Source organism: Ambystoma mexicanum, chromosome 1q (genome assembly GCF_040938575.1).
Source record: "Ambystoma mexicanum isolate Mex_15411 chromosome 1q, UKY_AmexF1_1, whole genome shotgun sequence".
In the NCBI taxonomy this organism is placed as follows: domain Eukaryota; kingdom Metazoa; phylum Chordata; class Amphibia; order Caudata; family Ambystomatidae; genus Ambystoma; species Ambystoma mexicanum.
In genome coordinates, this window is record NC_090922.1 from 570,083,337 (window position 1) to 570,108,801 (window position 25,465).

The window sequence follows — 25,465 nt, forward strand, 5'->3', positions numbered from 1 at the left end:
GAAAGGAACGGAAACGGGAAGGGGCACAAGGAGGCGGGGGACAGTGAGAAGGAAGAGGTCAGCAGATCGGAGGTGGTGGGAGGGTCAGTAGAATGAGAGGAGGGAGGAGAGGTAGGGGGGGCGAGATCATGAAGAGATTTAAAGGCAATGACATCAGTGTGTCAGTCATCCAAGCAGGGAGAAAACTCCCTGAGGCGATCTGGCTGCCCACTGGTTACATTTTCCCTCCAATCCCTCAGATTGGCTGAGGTAACATCCCACAATCTTCATACCAAAGGATAACCAGCTTCGTGGGGGGTGTTGTGCTAGAGACCAGAGTTCCCAACTACCAGCTGGAGCAACTAAAGTTGTGATTCTTTCTGGAGAGCGCCCTCATTCTGAGAGGGAGCTAATCTGGGACCAATGTGGGCCAAGGGACAGAAATGTGTTATTCCCTTTTCAGAGACTGTTTGGTGTTTGGGGAAGGCCCAAGGGGTCGGTGGTAGTCTTTCGGTGTATATGATCTCCCCGGAGAATAAGACTTTGTGTTGGCCGGAATTCCTTGGAATGCCCATGATTATCCATCCTATGCAGAGATTGGGAATGACTGTGTTGGAACCTATCTGCCCACCTTTTGGGCATAGCTACCTATCTAGGTACTGATGGCATTTATGCTTGGAGTTGTGAGGGAATATTGTGCAACCACTCATTGTCAGTGGCCATAGCAATATTTCATGCCTCTATTGCATTACAATGCAATGCATGTACTGCATTGCATAACTTTGTACCCATCAACGTTTCATCAACATTCTAGGCATTCATTGTTTTGCCCAAAGTATTGTCCATGCTGCTTCCCAGGGACTGAGACATTCATGTGTTTTGAGTACCAACACCGATATCAGATCGGCTGACCCCTTCATTCCTCAACCCCTCAGAACCTACTCCTTCTTCTTCAGTTTCTATAAAGCACGCCCAGAGGCCTGACATTGGGGAACTGAGAGTTCGCCTTTGGGGGAAGGACATGTCAGACCAGGCTGGTTCTTATTGATTCATTTCGTCATGCAGTGTTCACGTGTTTTGGCTCCATAGGCCGTATTTCCTTGCGTGAAAAGGTCCCTTTAACTCTAACAAATATATATTAAATGCTTATAAAACACTGGTGTATCGGCGAGGCACTGATGTCGCTTTTAGTCCACAAATCAGTGACACATTTACACTGGAACTCTTTTCTGTGCTGCCCACAGAAACTGGCAGACTTAGCTCATTTGAAAGCATGCAGTAAGTCTGTGCCAAGACTTTGAAAGAGCCTTCCTTACAGACCTAAAAAGAGCCTTCTTAAGGCTTCTGGCAGTGCATGGAATAATAAGCACAATGGGAAGGAGTTTGTGATGTCACAAAGCTCTAGAAGGGTGAGAGGTCATACAATGCACGTACCCAGTCTGGCCTTGCACAAGGATGCTGCTTCAATCACACCATCAAATAGGGTAGCACACGCTCTGGCAGCTGTGCCGAATGGACTCTAACGAAGCGACAAGGGCACAATGCTACGTGGAAGTGCAATGATGTCACCAGAGCAGCCACAGAAGACACAAACTGTAAGTGTGCATATCTGTGTACTGTAGGGGTTCCATGGGTCTTTCGGGTGTTCTGTTAATTTGATGGTGAAAGAGGTCTAATTACCTTTCCTGGTGGACACTTCATATTAGGTGAGGCCCTCTCTGCCCTATATATGTGGGCAGTGCCCACAGACAAGGCTATGGGGCTACAGTGGCCAATGGGCCCGTCTAGAGGGCAGGTTCTGTATTTCCTTCAGCTGGCGCAGAGCAGCCATGCTCTGGGCAATGCAGTCAGTGGCCCAATGAACCACTCTAGGGGTGGTGGGCACTGCCTGTACTGGCCATTGGGCGGGGATTGGATCATGGTCAAAGGCTGTGCCATGGGCAATGTGCCCATCGGGTATGGCTGCCGGCCATGCCTGATTGGAACTGTAGTTGTGACATTGTATAGCATGAATACATTTCAAAATCAAATCAGTGAAAACAACTTCATCAAAGCGATGCTGTGGTTAAGCATATGCTTGGAAAAGTATGCAACTTCAGTGAAAACCCTTTTTTTGAAAGGATGTTGAGTTGCAGCACAAAATCTAAAACACCATAGAAATCCAACCGTTAGGTTAACCTAACCTGCACAACCATAACACACGCGCCTATCAGGAACTCCTCATGCCGACACACATGGCATCAGAGATGACATCACAAGTAGCATCATCAAAGACATTACAGGCATCAATAGGCAGATCTGGCGACTGTCATACTACTTTCATATGTATCACATGTGTACCACATGCATCTGCAGAATTAAAGCTGCAACCATAGGGACACGAAAGCTAAGGTGTCACCAGGGACGTCATTTCACCAAAATGCCAGGTGTAGTGGAAGTGACATCACACAACCCTTGACATCTGATGACACCACAGGAAGTGATGTCATTTGACCCCACCCCCCCGAAATGACATCAATGGAAGTCGATGGAGCACAACTTTTCAGCGCTTGATAAAATAGGGCGTGGCATCACATACCATTGTTCATAAGTACACTATACGAAAAATATGGTTACGATATCACTGCAATGTGATATACATTTCACACAAGAATGGACCACCATATGTATCGTTAATATCAGTGTGTATAGGCCCATATTACTAAATTACTGCGAATGCAAGCAGACGTCCAAGGCCAAATGATAATGATGTGTTATTATATAGCACTTACGCTTAAGCGCTTTATATAGGACAAATATACATACAATATCACCCCACCTGTGTTGGTACTCATTTATCAACCTCAGAAGGATGAAAGGCTGAGTTGGTCTTGCGGGGATTCGAACCTGCAACCTGCAGATCACACACACATCACAGCAGCAAGCACGCAACCCACTGAGCTATCTCACTGGCTATCGCACCTTACCGGCTATAGTAAAATGAGCAATTATGTGTCTGAATGTTCTCAAAGTCAGAAAGCAAATTACACGCTGTAGTGGATACCATTAAACTGCTAACTGAGATTAAACAGCAGGCCAGTTCATGTGCCGGTCTGGTGCAAAGTTGGCCACATGTCAAGCCTGCGTGGATCTACCTTTCAGGCATCAGAGGATGGCAAAATACTTAACATTGGGAGGGTTCATAATTGTGGATTAAAGAATTTAGAGTAGCACAGGAAAAGCAGAACACTCACATGGCATCCCGTACTCTGGGCACTCGTTACCTTATATCCAAACAAACATCCTGAACAGCATGCCATGCACATAGAAAAGATATACACATTACAACAAAGCATTAATTGGCTCACAATGAAGTTAATGCCCACTTTCTGTGGTATGGTCAAACATTTCTACACTGTACACAAGCTTTTAGGCACAAGGATTTTGTCAAGTGACCAAGGACACCGAGATGGAATATCTTGTGATGATCGTAACAGAGACAATGAAGGTAACGACCTCGGCATGTGTCCCAATAATTACACACCCCGTTAGGGAATAAGACCAAGAGATAGGTTGCAAGGGAAACAAAGTTTATATAATATTCCAAAATGCCAGCAAAGAACTTTGCTGCACGAGAGCGCTCTGCAAAAATTACATGTGCAGCACATTAAAAAGGTACCAAACGTAATCAGTGATGCAATACATACGGTACACGTTCGAAATGGTTGATTGGAGACATATACTAAGCCCTGCTCCATAGGGGATGCCAGGACATCATTGGCCGTTGCTTCCCAGTCGATCTTGGTGCACGTGGGTCAGCTGGGCTCGCCTCCGCGGTGAAGGTCAGGGCGAACAGGCGAAACATTACTAACTATCTAAGCTAAACAACAGGAACTGAAAATTCAAGAATAATGGGGGACACCTGATCATTGCATGAATGGGGGTACTTAGAGAAAAGGGAATAATATAGTGGCATGCTGACCTCCACATTCAGGGCTTCTTTGATACCACAGTTCCCGCTCCCTGGTGCCTCCCCCTGAGGTTTGATCTACCGTCTACCTTGCCCGGTGCCTCATGATATGATCAGACGTGTGTTGCTTTTGGGAGAATATACGGCTGGACAGGATTAGATCTGTAGTGGGTGTTCTGGAATGGTCAATGCGAGGTGGTCAGATGTGTATCAGCATGAAAGGGATTCAGGGGTCGGAGCTGGTGGACCCTGGCCTGGGAGGGTGGGTGTTGAGAGGGCACGGGAAGTTTATTGGAGATGGATGGGCACTTGTGCTGGGGCCTGTCACTGTCTCACGCTCTTCGCAGAGCACATTCTTCAGAAAAGATACTAAACATTTGCAACATTAAATGGCTAGACTTCCGTTAGGACAAGGTTCATGCGGAACTGGCCTGAGGCAGTGATGGCTTGGTTTCCTCTGTGTCAAATGCTGGGATGGGAGAGCTGTGATAGTACAGAGTGGTAGTTTTCAGGCCTAGTAAGAGATGTCGTCTGGTCTAATTCAAACTGGTGTCTCATTGCAGGAACATAGGCAATGTTATTTACCTATTATTATACCGTGTATGCATATCCCCCGAGGGTGGGTGTGTCTCCCCCCTTGGCTTACACATAGTTTATTTACTTCGGCTGCAGCGAGAGGGGGGTGAGGAGATGGTCCTATCTCCTTCCCAACAACAACGGCAGAAAAAAACTATGCTATAACTGCAACTTCCAAAAAGAAAAATACATATTCCGAAATGGATGCTTATTCTACTCTAAATGCTTTTTGGATGTTTTTGTCCGCAATGTGAATTTGAGGTGTTTAAGAACAGACTAAAATCAGTGACTCACCCCCTGAAGTTTGCCTGAAATAAACCTTTAATGAGTCTAGCAATTATTGTACAGAATTCCAGAAAGACAAATTATTTGTTATTCCTATTCTTTCTTATTTATGGTCACTGCTCAAAGTGTTACACTTGTAGAACCCCCTGTTTTATTTAAAGAGGCCTGAACAAGTAAGCCAGCCACTCCAGAAACCAAGAGCCACAAGGCACTGGCCACGCCCCAGGAGCTTCAATTTAAAAAACAATCTTTTTATTTTGTTGGGGTAGCCAGGGAGACCACAGGGGTAGCAAGAGAGTCATCAGAGGTTGCAGGTGCGGTGCCTGGCAACCCCGAAATGATGACCTGGGTGTCGTATATATGTATTTTCTTATTTGCACCTGTGTACTTTTTGAACTTTTCTTTTGGATTTGGATGGCAAAGAGAGCTCTGACAAGAAGCTCTTTACATTAGTACATATAGATGACTGGGCATCCCCATATCTGGGTGCCTTACAATGGTACAAGAGTAGTAGTTGCAGTCACATTACCCGGGTATGATAGGGAGGCAATGCGGAAGCTCTGGCAAGACATACAGAGAATACTATCGACAGAATTGTAGAATTTACGAATAAGAGAGAATTGTCATCAGAAGTATATACATTTATTGATAGCAGATAGGAAAGGAATGGATTTGGCGGCAGAGGAATACCAGTAGACAGTTTGAATGCTGCTTCAGGTGAGTGAAGGTGCTTTTTTATGGAAGGAAAGAAGTCTGATAAAGTGGAGATGGACTTAATGTCAACGGGAAGAGAGTGCCAGTGGTGAGAGTTAAGTAGAGTTAATTAACAAAGGAGAGAGGTTTAGCAGGTAGGACAGAGAGCAACCATGTTAAAGTGGGCTCTAGATCACAGAGTGCAAAGGGATGCGGTGCAAGAGACAAAGTTAGCCATGGAGGACAAAAGGCAGGTTTTTAAAGAAGGGGTGAATGTCCATGAAGAGCCAGCCTACACAGACTCAGCACACAGAGGTGGGTGAGGATACTGATAGGTTTAAGATTGAACTGGGTGATGTCCAGCCCTTTAAGATGAGTAGCAATACCCTTGAGATGGATGGGGATGCAGAGTTTATTCATACATCAATAATTGAAACGACTCATGTAATTGGCAAAAAGGATAACTGTTTTAATATCAATTATCTAAAACAGGGAGTACAACAGACATCATCCAACGTCGCATAGCAATTTCTCTCAATGCATTTCAGAAAAAAGTAATCTTATATAGCAAAAAATCATCATGGGTGACATTCAACCTGCGTTTTACCAACATCATCCTATGTGGCAAACTACAATAACCCAGTGGCAAATGTGATTGGCTTTAAGGAACTATCTAAGTGTACACTCTATACTAGTATGGGACAATGAGTAAAAGTGATAGGTTTTTTATTATCAGGTGGGGCAACTAAGCCCTCCCCTCAAAAATGGCTACTATGGATGTCACTAAATACACAACGTCCTATTGGCTACACAAACTATAGGACCCCTAATTACGTGGTCCCCTACAATTGGCTGGCACTCTAACCTTCGTCAGTACTTTTCCACGTACGTCTAGCAGCACACAGATTGGACTTCCAGGTGCTGGTGAGCTCGTCTAAAACCGAGCTTCCCACCAATTAGCATATCCATCTATCATCACCTCAGTTGTCTGCTGACAATTAAGACTTTGAACTTGTCCTTGGGAGTGTTCTTAGCTCTGGAGAATTCAGGGGAGTGAAGGCACGCTCTGCCCTCATGCGTAGGTGTGACCATCTCGTCCGTGCAACTTCATCTGTCCACGTTACTGTAGACCATGATTTTGAGCTTCTTGTGTATTAAAATACTATTTTCTAATAGACCTCTGACGTCTTCCTTGTTTGGTTCATGCCTTCTGAACAGGAGTTTTGTTCTTTCACACGATTTGTACCCAATGCCTGCTCAATCCAGCCTGTAAGACCTTGACTTTCTTGGCTTGGCTTCATGGCTCATCCAACTCACCTTTCTGAGATTCACTTTTAATTTTCTTTACTGCAACACACTGAAAATGAGGCCTTCCTTTTCGGTCCGGTTCTGCTATACCACACAATGGAAACATCCATCCTGTATTATTTATGCATATATGTATATGTTGGTGCATGCCGCAAATGATTCACTACTTAGCTAGCGTCAAGAATACTTTGTCTGCTTGCGTTTCTCTGTATCTGTATACGTGCAAAACAACTTGATATCTTCATCGTGTCTGTGGCATAAGCTTCTTAAGCTTCTTCACCTTGATCCCAAGATGTCACTTATCCTGGAATCTTTCTTGATGCCTTATAGAATATCTTAATTCTCTTGTCTCTGCATCTCTTCTTCACAAATCAGCTCGATTCTGCATGACGTCACCATTCATCTTGGCCATTCATTTGCTCTGCTTCTTCTGGGATTTCATTCAAATGACCATCATATCGTCTCGTATGCAGGTATGGTTTCCTTAATGGGAACCTTGCTTCCAGGATTCTCTTTGATACTGGTATTCTTACTGGTACCGCACGTGTCTCACACTATGGCTCCCAACATATGGGCAATATGGGTGAAGTGGTTGAGGTGGGGGTACTTGGCTGCTTCTCTACACTCCCCCCTCTGTGCGATTCATCGGCCACTCTCCCATCATCCTTCACTCCTAGACATCCTTGTCTGAAGAAATGCTTCTTTGGGATCCATATCTTTATGACTCTCTTCAGGCATCCTGCTGATTTCACATGCTCATCTTTGTTCCAAGTCATGAGCATGCACTGTCCACTTGGACTGCAGTAGATCCATCTTCCCACATACTTCTTATGATTCTTTGGATACAGGAATGTCGTTCCTTCAGGTGCATGGATACTGGCCTTTGCAAAGTCTCTGATTTCTTCATCTGGCAAGTCTTTGGCCTTCCATCCTGATTCAACATTGATCATGATGTTCATCCCTATAGCTTTCTTTGCTGTCTTTTTGCATTGTGTAATTATGATCTTGATTACACAGAATCCAAGCAACACCAACACGATCAGAGCTCCAAGGAACTTGAACATATCTGCCATCCATTGTGGATCCAAGAAAAGAGTTATCCAAACCATCTGTCATCAGCAATGTCCCCTACTTCGTCTACCATCTGGACATGTTGCTTCGTTAGCATCTCTATGGCCTCCGACAAGGTTCCACTCTCATCGTCATGAGAAGGTATGAATGTACAACATGATTCTCCGATTTTGGCACAAACACCTCCATCCATAGCTGTGATCATGTCCAGGACATATCTGTTCTGGAGAGTCATCAGTCGTATGGCTCTCAGCTCTTCTTTATAGTTGTATTGATCGTTTGCAGCAATTCCCATCTGGTAATATGCAGCCATTTGGTACTTGCTCTAACCTGAACACTCAGCTTAAAGATCAATGGGAACACTGAAGCTGTCTGACTAAACAGTCTATGCTCATAGGGAATAGCATCAAAAGCTTCTATTGACTTTGCTGAGAAATAGTTTGCTCTCTTTATTCGATTCAGAAGTTCAGCAGATCTCTTCTTTCTTAAGTGTGCATCTGCTTTTGGAAATTCACCAATATTCTGGTCACTTTTCGGAATCACCAACGCTGGAACATGAACATTCACCAGTGAACATCGTCCTCCCCAATTTGCGGGTAGCTTCATATATGCTCTGGATCCACAAGCCCAATAGTGATAAATGATCACTGCTGTTCTAAATTTCACTCCTGGTACATCAAAGATTCGACCACAGTTCTGGTTTCTCCAACTTTTCTTGTGCCATTGTTTCTGAAACACAATTTTGCACTTTCCAGAGGCACTATCTGTAAGGGTCCTCCTCTGTCTTTGACCCAGGTCAGTAGCTTAGCAAGTCTCGGCCATAATGGATTGCGTCCATTCTGCACTTTGTCAATGGCTGGTTTATAGCAACCAATGACCACCCAGGCTCTGCAGATAACCACTCCCTCTTCCCAGCCGTCTGGGGATAGCACTGATCTCCAAATTGCATCTGGCCTCTGTTTTTCCATCTACAGACTTCTTCTGCAGATTTTCCTGGACTCTCAAGTTTCTTGTTTACTTCCCATCTGATTCCAGCTCCTTTTACTCCAGGTTTTTCATACCTGATCGCATGATTCTTGGTGTGAGCTCTGTGTCTTGTTTTTGTGTCCCGGACATAATCATCTTCATCTGGATCTGTCCATTCAGTTGCCCATTTGAGATAGGCATCTTGGCCCATGAACTGGCCTATTGTCAGGCAGAGTGCAATGTGTGATAGACAATGTACTGTCTGGACGTCTATTTCAATACCTATAAAAATGTTAGACTTTCCCATGCTATAAGGCAGGAGTACACATACAAAGCATTCCTCCTCTGAAGTACTTCTTCCAACTTCTTTCATATGCTGATACCATATGTTGTTCTCCAAATGTGCTGTGCTATCCAGGTAATCATTTAACTCCTGATCATTCTCCCATACACTTCTCCTAGATCTCATTCTTCTCTTATGAGTTTCTTTTATCATTTCATGAAGTATGTCAGCATAGTTCCTTCTTACTGGACCAATTACAGAAACATTTGTCAGTGGACTTGGTGTTTTTACATGTACTACTTGTGTAGGAGAAAATTCCAGAAGCTTCATTCTATCAACATAGCTTTTAGGCATAAAAATGTCTCACATAATCTCTATTCGTGATTTCCTTCTAAAAGGTAACGCAAGCTCATTCATTACAGGGCCAGGTGCTCTCGTGTGTATCTCGAAAATAGGAACAATCACATAATGTCTCGGCTGCTTTGTAGTTGCCACGTTTGTACCTTCCTTCTGTTCAGGAAGATTCACAGGAGTTCTTGCTCCATTTACATCTATATATTAAGACGTACGCACTGCGAGTGAAAGCAATATCACTATAAACAAAATCCAAGCATAAATCACACAAAAATACATCATTTTACAGCAATGGTTTTTGATGCATCAGGGACGCCTCTCAGGATCTGGCATGACGATATTGCTACTAATGCTGCCCATTTTTCTTTTTTAAGGAAGGAAAAACACTTTTTAATGGGGCAACACTATGCACTTCTAGGACCTGCTCAGTCGGCTCTGTAAGCCTCCTCAATCAGCAGGCTGCTTACTGAATGATGAACACAAATTCCCAATGAATGCCACGAATTGGCCTCTCACCCGACAACATGATGATTTGCTTTCAGCATGAAACAAGATTTAATTTCCCCAATGGATCTCGGATCTGTCCCTTGAGGGAAAATCTCATTCAGTTCTTAATGTTCTTTCAGCGTACCCGTTAACTTAGTTTATAATGTCCCTCAAAATGTAATTAAGCGCTGCATTGTTCCTCAGGGCTCTTAGGAACATTTTGATATCGGTCTGTCTTCCAACAAGATGCAGGCATTCTACAATCAGGTAATAAAAGACTAAACCAACCAGTCTGTGTGCATTATCTGGTGAGAGGGGCATTTGCGTTTTCCCAACTGAACTCAGAAAGCTGGAGAATCATCATACGTGCCTCCAAACAGGAACTCAAAAATCAAACTTCATATACTCAGGAAAGTCCTTCCATTTGTCCCTGTAAAATGGCAGGCCCTGATGGTAGCCACGCTTCTTATGAGTGGATTAGACTACTGCATTTTGCTGTATTTAGCTCAGCCACGTTATCTGATTAATCACCTTCTGCTGATGCAGAATGCGGCTGCCAGAGCTATCTTACGACCTCCTTTTGGCACCCACATGACTCCACTACTGAGGCAGCTTCACTGGCTCCCGGCAAAAAAGCGGATTTTGTTCAAGTCCTTATGTATGGTTTACCGTGCCTTTAATGGCATTGGACATGAATACATTCAGGCCACATTCCCCCACTATGTTCCATTTCAGTGCCCCGCTCTCAATTCGCATCTTTTGTCGTGGTCCCCCACTTTAGACTGATGTGCACGGGCGGTCATGCCTTCTCGGTTGCTGCCGCTGAGGCATGGAACACCCTCCCTCTGGCACTGCGCAAGATCAGTGACCACCTTGCTTTTCGTCGCCTGCAAAAAAGACATTTGTGTTTTAATTGGGGTGGTTAGCTTTTCAGATCATTTTTTTAGCGCCAGGGTGCTTTTGGGTGTTTGTGCGCTCTATAAATTTGTATAACATAACATAACTCAGTAAGAAATGAATCTGCCTACTGCTCTCCTTTCCAATTGTCGAAAATAAACCTCCAGATCTGGCATATCTTTTTCTTTTCAATCAAGGCTTAAGCATGCCTTTGTCCAATGTCACCAAACTCCTGTGGCTCAAAAGTGCAATAACTTCCCTTAACTCCTTTTGTTTCTTAAAGAGTGCCCCGAACTAAGCCACAGTTCAATTAATTCTTTATCTTTATTCAGCAGCTTCTGTGTCTTTCGTCCTCACCATAAATCTAGTCTGAACGTGCAGTGGTTCTTCCCTGATGCTTGCTTCGATGGGTGTGGGTGCGTAGAGGGATCTCCAGCATAGATCTTTACGTCACCTAGAAAGGTCCAAGCACGTCTGCCTTGCACCTTGACTGCAGACGGCGCGACACCCTCTACAATGAAGGGGCAGTTGGAGCGAGGTTCGTGCCACTTTCGAGTATGATAGCGGATTAGGACCACATCTCTGGGGAAAAGCAGACAAAGTTCTTTAATTCCATTTGTTGAAGAGCTGCCCCACACCTTTTTGCTTGAGCTGATCTGAAATGACAGATATACTTGAAGTCATACAAATAAGACCATCACGTAACTCCTTTCCTAACAGTTCTGCAGTAGACTGGGCATCACTTCTAACCCTAGCCACAGGTGTGAGAGGTGTTCTCATCCACCTCCCGGTCACTATTTTGTGTGGGGTGAGATGATGGTCTGACCCTGGTTGACTTCTCAACGTGTACAATGCCAGTGGTAGGCAATGCAACCATCCTTTTTTCAATGTAAGCTTCAATTTGACTCTTCTTTCTTTAAGCAAGCTGTTGAGACTCTCACAGACACCTTTCGCTTGCGGGTGATAAGCCGAAGAAAACCTGTGCGTTATGCTAAGCAACGAGCTTATTTGCTCAAAGACTTTGTTAACAAAATGAGGGCCGTTATCTGATCTTAATACTTCACATATTCCCCTTCTGGGAAACACTTCTCATACAAAAATGTTGGCTGCACAGGTGGAGTCTGGGTGAGTACACGGTCCAGTCCAGCCTCATTTCACCACGGGAAAGGACATACCACTACAATCATATATCTATATCCATTACATACTTGCAGAATGTCGACATAGTCGATATACGAATGTTGAAAGGAGCCACTAGATCTACGAATAACTCCCCTGATTGTGCGCAATGTGTGCCCAACAGTAAACGTTTGACAAATATTGCAATTCACTACATAGAACGCAACGTGCTCTATCAAATTTGGAATACACCAGTCCTCTGCAATAGTTGCAGCGAGGTTCTCTCTAGTTGTGTGCGCAGGGTAATGTAGCTGGTTCAATAACACCCTTAATAAGCCTACAGGCATCACTGGTTTACCAGTACTGTCTTGTCGCCACATTGCTTCATAGGGGTTTAAAGAACACCCTCTGCATGTCCATAAGTCCTTCTCATCTTGGGGTGCTTCCCTCTGGATCTCTAGTAATTGAATAATAGACAGGTTATTATAACATTCAGACACACTCATCATGACCACCATGCTTTTATTCACATTCAGGGTGTCAAATGACATAATGTAAACCGAATATGCAACTCGTTTAACTTCCTCATCTGCTTTTTGAATTCTCTGGGAAATAAAATCTGCTCTTTTAGTGTGAGCTGCGCATTTGCCAACTGCAATGGCTAATGGGAGTTGTAGTGCTTTAATAAGCCTGTCCAATAGGGCTACATGTTGCACTGGAGTGTCATCCGCTCGGAGGTAGCTCCTCCTTTTTCGGCGTGGTAGCCCTGTGTGCACCGTCGACGTCATGTAGGTGGAGTCACTGTACACCATTACTTCCTGGTCTGCATGATTCTCGAGTGCGACAATCAGCGCCACTAGTTCTGCAGCCTGTGCTGAAAAGTGAGATGGCGATCGTGCACTTACCGATACTTCAACTCCCCATTGGCCCTGTGCTTTACCACAGCGGCACCTGTATATCTTTGTCCATCATTTTGATTGATTCTTGATGAACCGTCAATAAAAAGAATCTCCCCAGCTGCCAATTAATTCTCTTTTACTCTTGAAATCTCATCATAGAACTCTTCATAGTTCAAACAATCCTGCGCATACTCGTCTTCTGCCAGTGGTTCAGCTACAAACATGGCAGGATTCACTATTCTGCATCAAACTATTTGAATTGCCGGATTCGATATGACCACTTCATAAGTAGACGCTCTTTGAGAAGTCAATGTACCCTTAGGTTTCTCCAAAATGGCAAATAATGCATGTTGAACAAATAATATCATAGAGCACCCTATTACTGTGCTGGCAGCCTTTTCAATGGCGAATGCGGTGGCAGCCAAAGATTGTTCGCAAGGAAAATGACCCTTCATTACTAGGTCCAGAATCCTACCGTAATATTCAAGGGGCTTGTACCCCAACATGGTTCTCCGCGTAAGGACTGCTGTCATAACAATACCATCCATGTGTGATAGCAAAAAGAATTCCTCCCCATAATTAGGAATCCCTACAACTGGAGCAGTACAAATTGCTTTTTTCAGTTCATCAAGTCTGTCTTCCATCTCTTCAGTCCAAACAATGTTCTCCTGAGTTGCCTGTGCTTTCTTCAGAGCTTGCAATAAGGGCCTTATGTATGTGCTATAATGAAAGACCCATGCTCTCACATAATTACATAGTCCCAAAAATCTCTGCATATGCTTTATCGTCTGTGGCTTTACTGTTTTCAAAATAGTCTCAGCTCTTTCAGGAGTAACCTTCTTTCCTTCATGTGAAATTAACTGGCCAATGTACAACACTTCTTGTTGACAGTACTGTAACTTCTCTCTGTCAACCTTATATCCTTTGTCAGCAAGAATAATCATTAGCTGATCAGAATCGCGTCTGCACTTTTCCTCTGTGGTGCTACAGACCAATATGTCATCAACATACTGTAACACAACACTTTCTAAATCAATATTGTTTAAGTCCAACTTCAGGACCCTATTGAAAATCGATGGAGACTCACAGTACCCTTGGGGTAAACGAGTGCTTTTCAGGCAAGTCTGTCTGAACGTGAATGACGTCAGATCTTGCGAGTCTTTTTGCAATGGGATTGAGAAAAATGCATTTTTCAAGTCAATCACAGTGAAATATTGTAAACTCAACAGGCATATTACACAAAATTGTGGCAGGATTAGGAACTAGAGGGAACTCTGCCTCTGCAATTTGGTTAATTGGCCTCATATCTTGGATTAGCCTCCAAGAACCCCCATTTCCCTTTTTTGACAGGATAAATTGCAGTATTACCTGGTGACTCTGACGTCAATAAGATGCCTTGTTCCATCATAGCTGATATCATCTTAAATATTCCTTCATCTGCCTGTCGAGATATGGGATACTGCCTTGCTCGAGGTAAAATTGCTCCTGGCTTCAATTTAATCTTCACTTCTCCAACCCCCTTTAGTAATCCTACATCATAGGGGCCTGATTTCCATAATGAAGCTGGCACTTTCGCCAAGTCTTCCTCAAAATACTCGGGACGTTTTTTGTGCTAACATCATTTTCTGGGGAACTTCACATTTAATTGCTCTCACCTAATAAGTAATACTCATCTCAAATATCACTTCGTCATCTGAGGGATGATCTCCAAACATATCCTCATCAGTGACATCAGTCGATCTATAACCCTCCCCAATGGCACTGTGCACTGTGCACTCTGCCATCATAATCATTCCTATCAAGCAAGGCCATTTCTCCTCACACTATGACTGCTTGTAATTCCAAAGGAAAGATTTGCCCTTCCTCTTCAGCCATAGGTATCTTTGGCCTGACTAAGAACTCATCAGGTATTCCCATAGTCCTGCCCACTAAACCTGGCAACCATGTTAGCAAAATGTGTACACCATAATAAAACACTTCTGTTTCTAATGGCACTCCTCGTATGGCCAATTGTCCTTCAAACGCCATAATAAATTCACTCACATTTAAATAATGCATTCCTGGTGTCGAGCACACTACCCCTTCATCAGTAAACGAAATTGTATTATTTAACTTGGTCATGAAATCTCGACCCAATATATTAACAGGTGTGTGCCTTGATTATAGCAATGGCACCGACATATCACATTCTCCTATAGAGACTGGTAAATCTTTAGTAAAAGGAACTCTGCTTGTAGCTCCTGTGAAACCTTGAGTATTCATGGCATTTCCAGACATCGAAAACTTTCCCTCTCGTATACATGAGCGCATTGCACCCGTGTCTACTACAAATGAAAAAGACTTGCCTCCTATATTGACATTAACCTTTGGTTCCTCTTGAGGATTAGGCATCATAGATAGTACTGAACACATCACGTCCCCCAGTGAGCTGTCCTATTGTGGATACAGCCTCATCCCTGTGCCTGTAAAGGGATTCCCTCCATCGACCGTGACACCCCCTAACCTAGGAGTCATTAACTGCCCTGTGCTCATGCTTTGCTGTATCTGCATGGGTGAATGCTGCGACTGCACTTGTGGCATACTCATTGCTGCGTGCTTTGTTTGTAAACCTTGCTGTACTCTCGGCGCTAGTGTCTGCTGCACTGTTTGATTCTGGGTAAACCCATCTCTGCTCCGCATGTGTATATGCAGGCATGTTTGAAGTCCCCCCTCTCAAAAATTGATTATTCTGTATGAATCCTTGACTTCTACATGCGCGGAAAAGATGCTCTGTCATGCCACACTTCTAACATACAAGCGGAGGCCTTTCCATTTTTCCTCCCTGCATGCCCTGATTATCATTCTGAAAATTCAGAAACCCACCTTTTTTTTAATTTATTTTTTTAATTTAAAAGTTGTTTTTAGTTTACATTTTATAATAAACTTTTCACAACACTTATCACAATTCAGGTTTTTTTTCACACAATTTAGACAAAAATTAACAATTTTACATTTACGTACAAATACAAAAGAGAAGAAAACATTTTTTTTAGTCTACCTTAAAATATACGACTCATAAGTCATATAACTATTTACAAATAAAAGCATCATAAATACCTGCATATAGTCACAGTTTGTACATGTGCTTTGTTTTCGTGATAGAAGTACATTCGTTTCATTTCCAGACCAAAGCATTAGATATAATTAATAGGCTTCATTAATGCCATGTAATTCACATTATATGGATATAGCATTTGGTGCGATAATCATAGAAGTCCATATAGTTTCATAGCAGCATAAGTTAGCCAAAAATTAAGTTTTTAATTTCCAGTTATTCGTTTATTTTGTATAATAGTCTGGTTAGAGCAAGGACCATATGCATGCTGTCGCCCTGCATGCAACGTTCCCAAAAGGAGATCCTTGCAATAAGAGTCAGACTAGGAGCGTATTCACCCAACGTAGTAATTCTAAGTTGTTCGAAATATGGACAATAGACCAATAGATGTTTTATAGTCTCTTTCTGGATCGAATTACAATAGCGACAATTTAGAGTCAAATTTCGATATCTTACATGTACCCATTTCTGCATACGTTCAAGAGTCGGAAACTGGTTGAATTTAAATCTCATGAAAATATTTCTGGCTTTATTACAAGGACATAGTTTAAGATAAAGGGGGCAATTGCCCAACTTTCGAGGTCTTAAGGAATATTCATTATAGAGGGTGTATAGTTTATTTTGATCTAAGGTTAGCATCCAATCCCAATCATATAACCTTTGCTTGTTTTTTGGGAGTCCTAGGATAAAGTCATCAATCGTGACATCGATAGTTTTCAATAGCAAATTCATTTCATTTTTGAACTCTTCCACAGAAGGAACAGATCTATTCATTAATAAAGTGTTCAGGTCCTGGTAAAGTGTATTACTTGGAGGCAGTAACATTTTTGAGTAGCAGGATAGTTTACGCCATTTCCAGTTAGTCGCTAGCGCTGATATACCCAGTTCCTGTCGAATGATGGAATTGGGTAAAGCCAATTGCAGCCCTAGAGTTTTTTTCCACAGTATACCCTGAATTTTATTTAAGATCGCATCAACATTTATCAAACAAATATCCAACCCATATAGCAAAATGGGCACAACTTTTTGTAAGTAAAATTCCAGCAGCGGGAGGAGTGAAAACATACAGTATCTTCTGTAAATGATCTTCATCATCGATTGCAGCATACGTGCTTTCGATGCTAGGAGGTCTTGCCAGGATTTAATAGAATAGTTATTGGCTAGAGCATATCCTAGGTACTTTAGTGAGGTCACCGTTTCCAATCTTCCTCGATTTAGTGTCCAAAAATATACTTTTTTCTTTTTTTTCCCATTATAAAAGATGATAATGTGTGATTTGTTTAAGTTCACATCAAGGTTATATTTCTGTGCATACAGCTGGAATGAATCGAGCTTCAACTTCAGCCCAGACGGCGTCTTGTCGAGTATAACAATATCATCAGCAAAACATAAACAATTTATTTTTAGAGTATCCAGTTTTGGTGGAAACATACCGTTATCGGACCACAGGATGTCCATATCAGTTAAGTACAGATTGAACAGGGTTGCGGCCAAATTACAGCCCTGTTTAACACCCGTCTCAGTTGGGATACAGGGGGTTACATAGCCTGCCCTGCATATTCTGATTTGAAAGGAGGTCTTGGTATGTAACATAGCTATAATCTGGATAAGGTTTTTCGGAAAGCCCAAGATCAGTAATTTTGTCATAAAAGTTCTCGTATGACGCAGTCGAAAGCATTTGTTAGATCCAAGGAGGCAAGGTATATGGATCCTGTGTCTGGTATTTTAGATTTAGCAAAGACATGAGCTAGTATAGTTGCGTTAAGAGAAGTTCCGATATTCCTTCTGAACCCAATTTGGTATTTCGAATAAATGTGATTATCGTCAATGAAAGAGTGTAGTTTCTTTACCAGTAGAATAGCAAAGACTTTGGCAGAGGCGTCCATAAGGGTGATCGGCTGAAAATTAGCCGGATTATTGCTGTCACCTTTTTTATAGATTGGAATAATAATCGCATTCTGCCAGGATGGAGGAATGGAATTTGTATCAATGATCGTCTTAAATTTAGCATAAAGAATTGCTGCCCAGAAGATTTGATCATCTTTTAACAAACATGGTGGCACCCCGTCTGGCCCGGCCGCTCTTGAAGCTTTCAAGGATTTAATGGCGTCGACTATTTCTTCCATAGTAAAACACAATTTATCCGTGATAGTTTCGTTAAGAATACCAGAATTTACATCAGAAAATTTTGCGGGAAGTTTGAATTTATTGGAAATATATGAGATCCACGCATCTGCAGACACGGATGAGCTTAATTCATTTTGGTCTATTTTCTTAGTGTTATTAATTATAGACCATATGCGGCGTGTGTCTTTAGCTAATAACGCTTTTATTGTCCGCTGATTGTCACTTAATTTCGATCTGTATCGTACGTAGTTTAGCATATTCTTATGTTTCTGTATGATCTTGGTTTTGCATTGCAGGTAAATCTCACAATTTACAGAACTTTTTCTCAGTTTTCTCAAACATGCATTTTTTTCTTGTTTTAGTCTATTTATTTCATGCACAAAGACATGCAAATGTTGAGGTTGGGTAGGTTGTGCAGTATTTATTATAGTCGTGAGATGCTTATTTATTATCAGTGTGTTCCAAGCTTCACGTAATTGTGCATTACATGAAGAATAATCATCCCCGGGTGTTTTCCATAGATCCTTATTAATCAAGTCATTTAGTTGTCTGCACATAGATAGCGACCACCCTACAGAAACGTGAGAACGTTTCATTTGTATCATTTTAAGAAGTGGACGTACTTCTAAGGGAGGCACAGCAATTTTTATTATCAAGGATATGTTGGCATGGTCACCGTATCTAATGTCTGATATGGTTACCCTGTGAATATGACCCATTAGCCATTCAGAAACAAAAAAATAGTCTAGATAAGAGGTTGCTGTTCCTCTTCTCCACGTTCCATTATGAGCGGTGGCATCAAAATCCACCTGAATAAGATTCCAGTCTTCAAGGTACTGAGTCCACTTTTTCCCTCTAATGATTAAGTTCTCTTTGTGTTTGGATTTGAAATTAGAGGAGTAAAAAAATTCTGCATTAGGACATATCGCATTCAAATCGCCACCAATTAGAATCGTATACTTTGGATTATGATCACATACACGTAAAAATAAGATATCAAGTAGATCTAGAAATGTTTCGAGCGAGCCATCTGCTGGGTTAAAGTAAATACATATCAATAGATATGGACAATCTGGATATTCATCTAAAATGAATTTGATCGCCAACACATTATTGTCCTCATATATCATTTTGGATTTATGGTTAATAGTGTTAGTGATCAAGATTGCCACCCCCCCCCCCGAGGGGCGACCGAAAGTTGCCCGCTGAGCAGGCCTACTAAAAACTTCAAATCCATCACAAAAGAATGTATTTAGACACATTGTTTCTTGTATAAATAAAATCAATGGTAGATGCATAGAAATGGAATCATTGAGCCACCTTTTAAGGTTTGTCATCCCACAGCAATTCCATGAGATGATCTTAAGCTCAGTTTCTTCAGGATTGTTTCTGTTTTGATGCCATGTCGATCAAGGATGTCATTAAAGGACCCAACCAGGTTATGTTTGAGGCGACTCCTACCAGAGTGGAAATTCGATTCATAAATTCTGTAGCATGTTCTACATTTCCACTGGGTGCTTTTTCATCTAGTTGGTTTTGTGCACGAGCTAGTGGAACATCTAGAAATGCATTGGCTTCTTCAATTGATCTTAATAACGATAGTTGTAAGCCGCATAGTTCAAAATCTTTCCTATGTTCCCAAAGAAGCTTAGTGATAATCAATGATTGTGGTGCACAGATCATATGTAAATTGTTATGATTTGCAAGCCTCAACCATTCAATATCACTATAGATCAGTGTTCTCAATTGGGGATTACCCTTAAACATATTAAATATAAACGATCTGTTCAATCGTTGTTGTCCGTTTAATTGCGGATCGATTTGCCACCCAAGTATGTATCGTGTATCACGTGAGAATGAGAACTGTTCTAAATCTTTCTCAGAGTTATGACGTGAACGTTGGTCTGGAGATTCAGGGTCAATTTCATCTTGACTCTTCTTTCTAAGTGTATGTAAAGGGTTCATTGTAGACAAGGAAGAAGCGGCTTTTTCTATATTAGCCAGAGTATTTTTTATATCCGGGTCAACGTTTTTGATTTCCTCAAGGTTGCATTCATCTTGAGTATCCACAACATTTGGATTGCAATTTGCCCTTTGAGATTCATTAGCTAGTGGATGAGAGTTAGCGTCCACCTCAACTGAACCTGAGGCAGGATGTATGTCTAAGTCGCCTTGATTGTCCAATTTACTTGTTTTAATTTTAATAACGGGATAGAAAGTTGATAGACGACCTTGTTTTTGGTTTAGTATCTCATCCGAAGCGCTGCCCACCTTAAATTTTTTTTCTTTTAGTAGGGCTTGTGATTGAAGCGTTTTCAATTTGTGGTCATATGGTAATGCCAGGTTCAACAATGCTTTGGATTCCTCGTTTAATTGTGATAAGTTAATCACTAGTTCATTACTTGTGTCATTTAGATGGTCTATATTGTTAGTTTCCTGATCAGTGGTGGTAAGAAACTGCTGCCCCTTTTTTTGTTCTTTTTTGTTTTTATAGCCTCTTGTGGCAATTGACTAGGTTTTTCTTTGTTGTTATTTTTTTTGGTTGCCTTTTTTAGGGCTTTCGCTTGTGCATGTTTCATTTTTCGCGACATAAACCCTCCACTCATATCCTTCGAATTTTCATCTTCTGTCACCTCAACCTCATTATTGAAGTTAGTTTTTTCATCAATAATGTTTACCGTGTTTCCACATAGACGTTTGTCGAGTATTTCCTGTTGATTTGACATTGCGTCCAGGAGTGGAGTAGGGCTGTCTAGAGGAAGTTGAGCAGTGGTCATGGACGAGAGACTAGAAATTGCCTCGTGAGATTCTGTTGGAATTATACATTTATGTAGAGTCTGTTGTACCGTCATACGATACAGTACGTCATCAATTTTGTCAGAATTGGCTTGGATTAATTTTAGCATAACGCCAGAGGATGTAGTTGGAACTGGTTTATGATCAAGAGAGCCAGTATTCAAAGCATTCGCATATGAGCGCTCATCAGTCTGAGTACACAAATCCAATTTCAGTATATTTTTGTTCTGAACGTGTTGTGTAATGTGAGCATCTAACATAGTTATTTTTTCTGCATGACCAGAGGCATGGGCTAGCATAAACCCCTCCATTTTTGACATTTTGCTTGAGAGATCAGAGATATTGTCCTTAATTGTGTTCAAATAAACATGCGTAAGACAGTGACCCTTATCCAATAAGTTAAGAATTGATGTAATTACAGGAAAGGGAACATTTTCTTGTGCACTATTTATCGAGCTGAGCCCATGCATCTCTTCTATGACAGAATTATTGTTTGGAGGCAGTTTATCACTTGATATTTGTATCTCAGCATTTTCTCACATGATATCATTATCTGCGCACACATCCTGATCAATAACTCCCATCGATCCTCCAATGTTCCCCATGATAGCATTCGAAGGGGAACTTGATGAGGGCCCCAGAAGTAATGGGCTTTGCGGGAGTGGATCCCCTATTGCAGGGGTTTCCTGTGAGGCACCGTCAAGATTATGTAAGTATATGCTTTCAATTTGGGCAGGATGGAGTATTGCAGGTGAGCTAGGCCCTAATGAAATCCGAACAACGTTTTCCCATACATTAATAAGAGCAGGGGCCATTATGGAAACGTCAGATAGTTCATTTTTGTGCGGTTTGATATGTGAGAACCACCCACGCCAAACTTGGTAATACCGGGGTTCAGTTGATCGCGTAGTGTAGCCGTAGAAACCTTCCAGACAATGCAACTCCCAATAGTACAAAGGGACTATTTTGGAAGGGGAATTGCCCAGAAGATTATATAAGTCAGAACACAGCTACCTAGACAGAGAACACAATGTCAGGAGTTGGGTTCATGAAATAAGACATAAACAAGGCAAACGGATATAGATCAAACAACGTACTCACGAAGAGAATACCCCTGTGCAAGGATAGCAAATCAGGCAGGACAGAGGGCCAGGATACCCAGGACATCAGTTTAGTTGTTTGACGGGTAATATTCTTGTCGCAGAAATGAAGATGAAGGAAGTTCGTCCGATGATACTGGTTCCAGGGAACAGGGACAATCCAACCTATACCTATACCCGCCGGCACGCGGACGCCTAATAAACAAATGTCCGTGAATAATCCGAGGTTCTTGTGATAAGTTCCGAAAGAAATGTGGAAGGTCCAAATAACAATGTTCCGAGAGTCAGAGTTCCGTGTAAATGCAAATATCCGAGACGCCAAATCAAGAGGATGCCAGGCAAAAGAAGGGTCGTTCGTTCCGAGATCGAGTAAACAGGTAAGTCCAAATACAAAGTTTTAGGGGGAGTTCAATACCAATCCGTGAGACAGAAACAAGGTCCAAGATCCAAAAAACAACAGGCCAGACAGGAACACAGTAGAGCTCCAAAATAGTAAATTCAGAAGCAGCGTTCCGAATGCCGGGCGGAGATTTAAACTAATCACGTGACCCTGCGGTGAACGTTGCCATGACGTAACCGTGCACGAACGTGCTCAGGCAACCAACGTTTCCACGGCAACCCCCAGCGTTGTCTGATACTCTGGAAACGCTTCGGTTCCGTGTGTTTAGGAATTGTGGAACGTGTAGTCTTGACGTAACGCTGGATGGAACGGGGAGCGGACGCTGGTTTCTTGACATGATATCAGAAACCGATGGTTGTACATATTTGTAGGGGGTCATAAAGTTAGCTATTTTAGAGTCATCTTGTATCAATTGCTTGCCCAAAAATGACTCACACTGTGGGGCTATAATCATACCAATATCATTGTTTGGTTCAACTGAAAGCGTTTGCAGGCTATAGGGTACAGTAATACCATCCATCTCGCGTTCTAGATAGGGCAGCACACTTTGAAGTGGTGCTGATTCATTAAGTGTTGAATCGTGAAGCTGTAACGGCGCTGTGCCGTTTAACGCCGAATCAGACTTCACTTTATTCACACTTTTACTGCTGCGTAAGCTGCCAACCATGATCAAATGTATGATTTATACAATTTATATTTATACAAGAATACCGTAAAAACCTGTCTCCACTCTGAATCTTATTCAAGGTAAGGCTATAAAATGATTTATGGTCCGCCTTATAGCATAATATCCAAGAATATTTTTTTTTTTTTAGGAACAGCTTACCTATATTACATAATTAGACCCCCGCCACCCGCCACACCGTCAAACAGTACAACAGTACACTTCTATTGCACTTCCGGTGCGTGCGTGCGTGGTGCGCGTAACCGGGAAGGTTGAGGGGCGACGCACCAATCAGATTCAAACAGGGAGGCGGGGGCTGATGACGGTGTGGGGAGGTGTCTAAGAGAGGGATGAGAAGAAAAAGATGTGGAAGAATGGTTTAGTTTGGGCAGCAGAGGTCGCAACCCACCTTTATTACTCTGGAAATTTCCTTGATTATTCTGAAATCCTCTTCCTCGAAAACCTCCTCTTCCATGCGGTATAAACCCATTATTTCCTTGATCAAAATGTCTCTGGTTATTTTTCTGCTGTACGTTTACTGCTTGCTGTGAGCTCAATCCATCCCCACTGGTTAACATTGCCCCTTCAATGGCATACTTGGAGAGGTATTTCTGCACTTTCTTTGCTTCTTCACTTTTCCTAGAATCGTCTTTATTGCCATTCTTTTCTTGCAAGAGTCTGCAATAATGCGCGATGGTCAGCTGTATCTCTGACCATGGTTTTGCCTCCATGCCCACCAATTTCTTGAGCTGCTTCTGCATGGGCTCTGGCAGCCCCTGGCATAGTATATGATAGAATACTGGTATAGATTTTCCCCGAGCCTCACGTGTTTCCAAGGCCCACTGTTCTTGGAAATTCTGAATGAAGACAAGTGGATCCTCCCCTTCCTGCATCTTTTTTGTCATTATAGCTCCCATATCTGACGTGTCCGGATAAAGCACCCTAAGCGCTTTCCAAACTGCTGCTCTGCAATTATTGAACAGTGCTCCATCGTGAGCAGTGTTTACCGTAGTAACACCAGAATATCCCACTGGTGCCCAAACACCATCAGCCCTTTCTCCAAGGATTGCAATCAGGAGACCCTTAATGTCCCCTATAGCCAACGTATTCCCTCCCGTAATTGTTTCTAGCTCATGTATCAATTTCCCAGTGCCAGATGTTAAACTCAGGAGTTTACGCGTTAAATTATCCTTGTCCATTTGCAGCCAAGGTATATACTGTGGTCTGGCTCCTCCCTTCCCTTGCAAAGGAAACTGTGAGACCCCAAATCATCTTCATCTTTCATCGTTTGCCTATCCATAGTAGGAACAATGGTTCCACACCGCCTTCTTTCTGGAAGCGACCTTAGCCTGCTCACATAGGGTGGCGAGTCCCCCCTCTAACCATGGGACTGCCCTTTACATGGTGGATTTGGCCGCGTCAGTGACTCTGATGCCCGCGATTTAGGTAGTTTCAAATCTGACAATCGAACGTCCTTATCCATTGTAAAACATCCCTCAGGACCACATGCATCCTCTCCCTCCTCCCAAAGGAAGGTCTCTCTGTCTTCATCTGAAATCTCATGTGCCCAACTTGTGTGATCTCCCTCCTCCTCGTCTCTCACCAAAGTCAGTATATGTAAAGATAGCTCTCTGGGCTCAAAACCACACGAGGCTCCTTCCTTGTCGTACAGCTGTGTATTCTCAAGTCGGTCATTTTTTCCCTTTCATTGCACCACTTTCTGAGTTTTCATGTCATGATAAACCTTATCGATAGCATTTCTAATGCTTCTGGAATCAAACTCATCCTCTAGATTTATTCTAAACGGACCCGCTATTGGCTCCTGTTCTGGGAATAAATCTTCTAAATCTTCCCATGATACTATTGAATCAGGATTCTTTACCTCCTCTCCATGCGATCAAGATCACATGTTCTCTGTCTTCTCTTTTATTCTAGCTCATCGTCAAACTCCCTTTGCTTTCTTGCTTCCTCTCGTATCCTGTTTTACCCTTTCTTTTTCATGTCTCTTCTTTCATTTGCCCTTTGTATTTCTTCATCTCTACGCCTTTGCATTCTTTTATCCCTTCATTTCTGTTCCTCTTCTTCCATTCTTTTCTTTTCTAATCTTTCCCGCTCTTCGATTGCTCTCTTTCTGTTTTCAGATTTTCTTTGCTCTTTTGCTCTTTCCTGTTTCTTCAATTGTTCATCTTGATACAATTGTTCCCATCTTTGCCTATCCTTCCTTTTTGGTGCCCTTTCATCTTTCAATCTTTCTTCCCTCTCTTCATCTTTCTTATCCTGCTCGTCCTTGATGCCTTTATCACTGAGTTTGAGCAAAATCTGACCACCCATCCATCTGTTCTGTAGAAGTGCTAACTCATCAGCCTTATCTCTTTCTCCTTTCCATCTTTTTATTTCTCGTCCTATGTCTAAAGACTTG

The 25,465-nt window shown here is 42.3% G+C and overlaps 1 protein-coding gene across 1 annotated transcript in view; it reads left to right on the forward strand.

The window, feature by feature from the left end:
- Positions 1 to 1,415: 1,415 nt before the first annotated feature.
- Positions 1,416 to 25,465, forward strand: part of CCDC190 (coiled-coil domain containing 190) — a 442,790-nt gene continuing 418,740 nt past the window's right edge. Inside the window, exon 1 of the mRNA XM_069641055.1 lies at positions 1,416 to 1,574. The gene's annotated coding sequence lies outside the window, so the exon portion shown is untranslated. The remainder of the gene's footprint in view (positions 1,575 to 25,465) is intronic.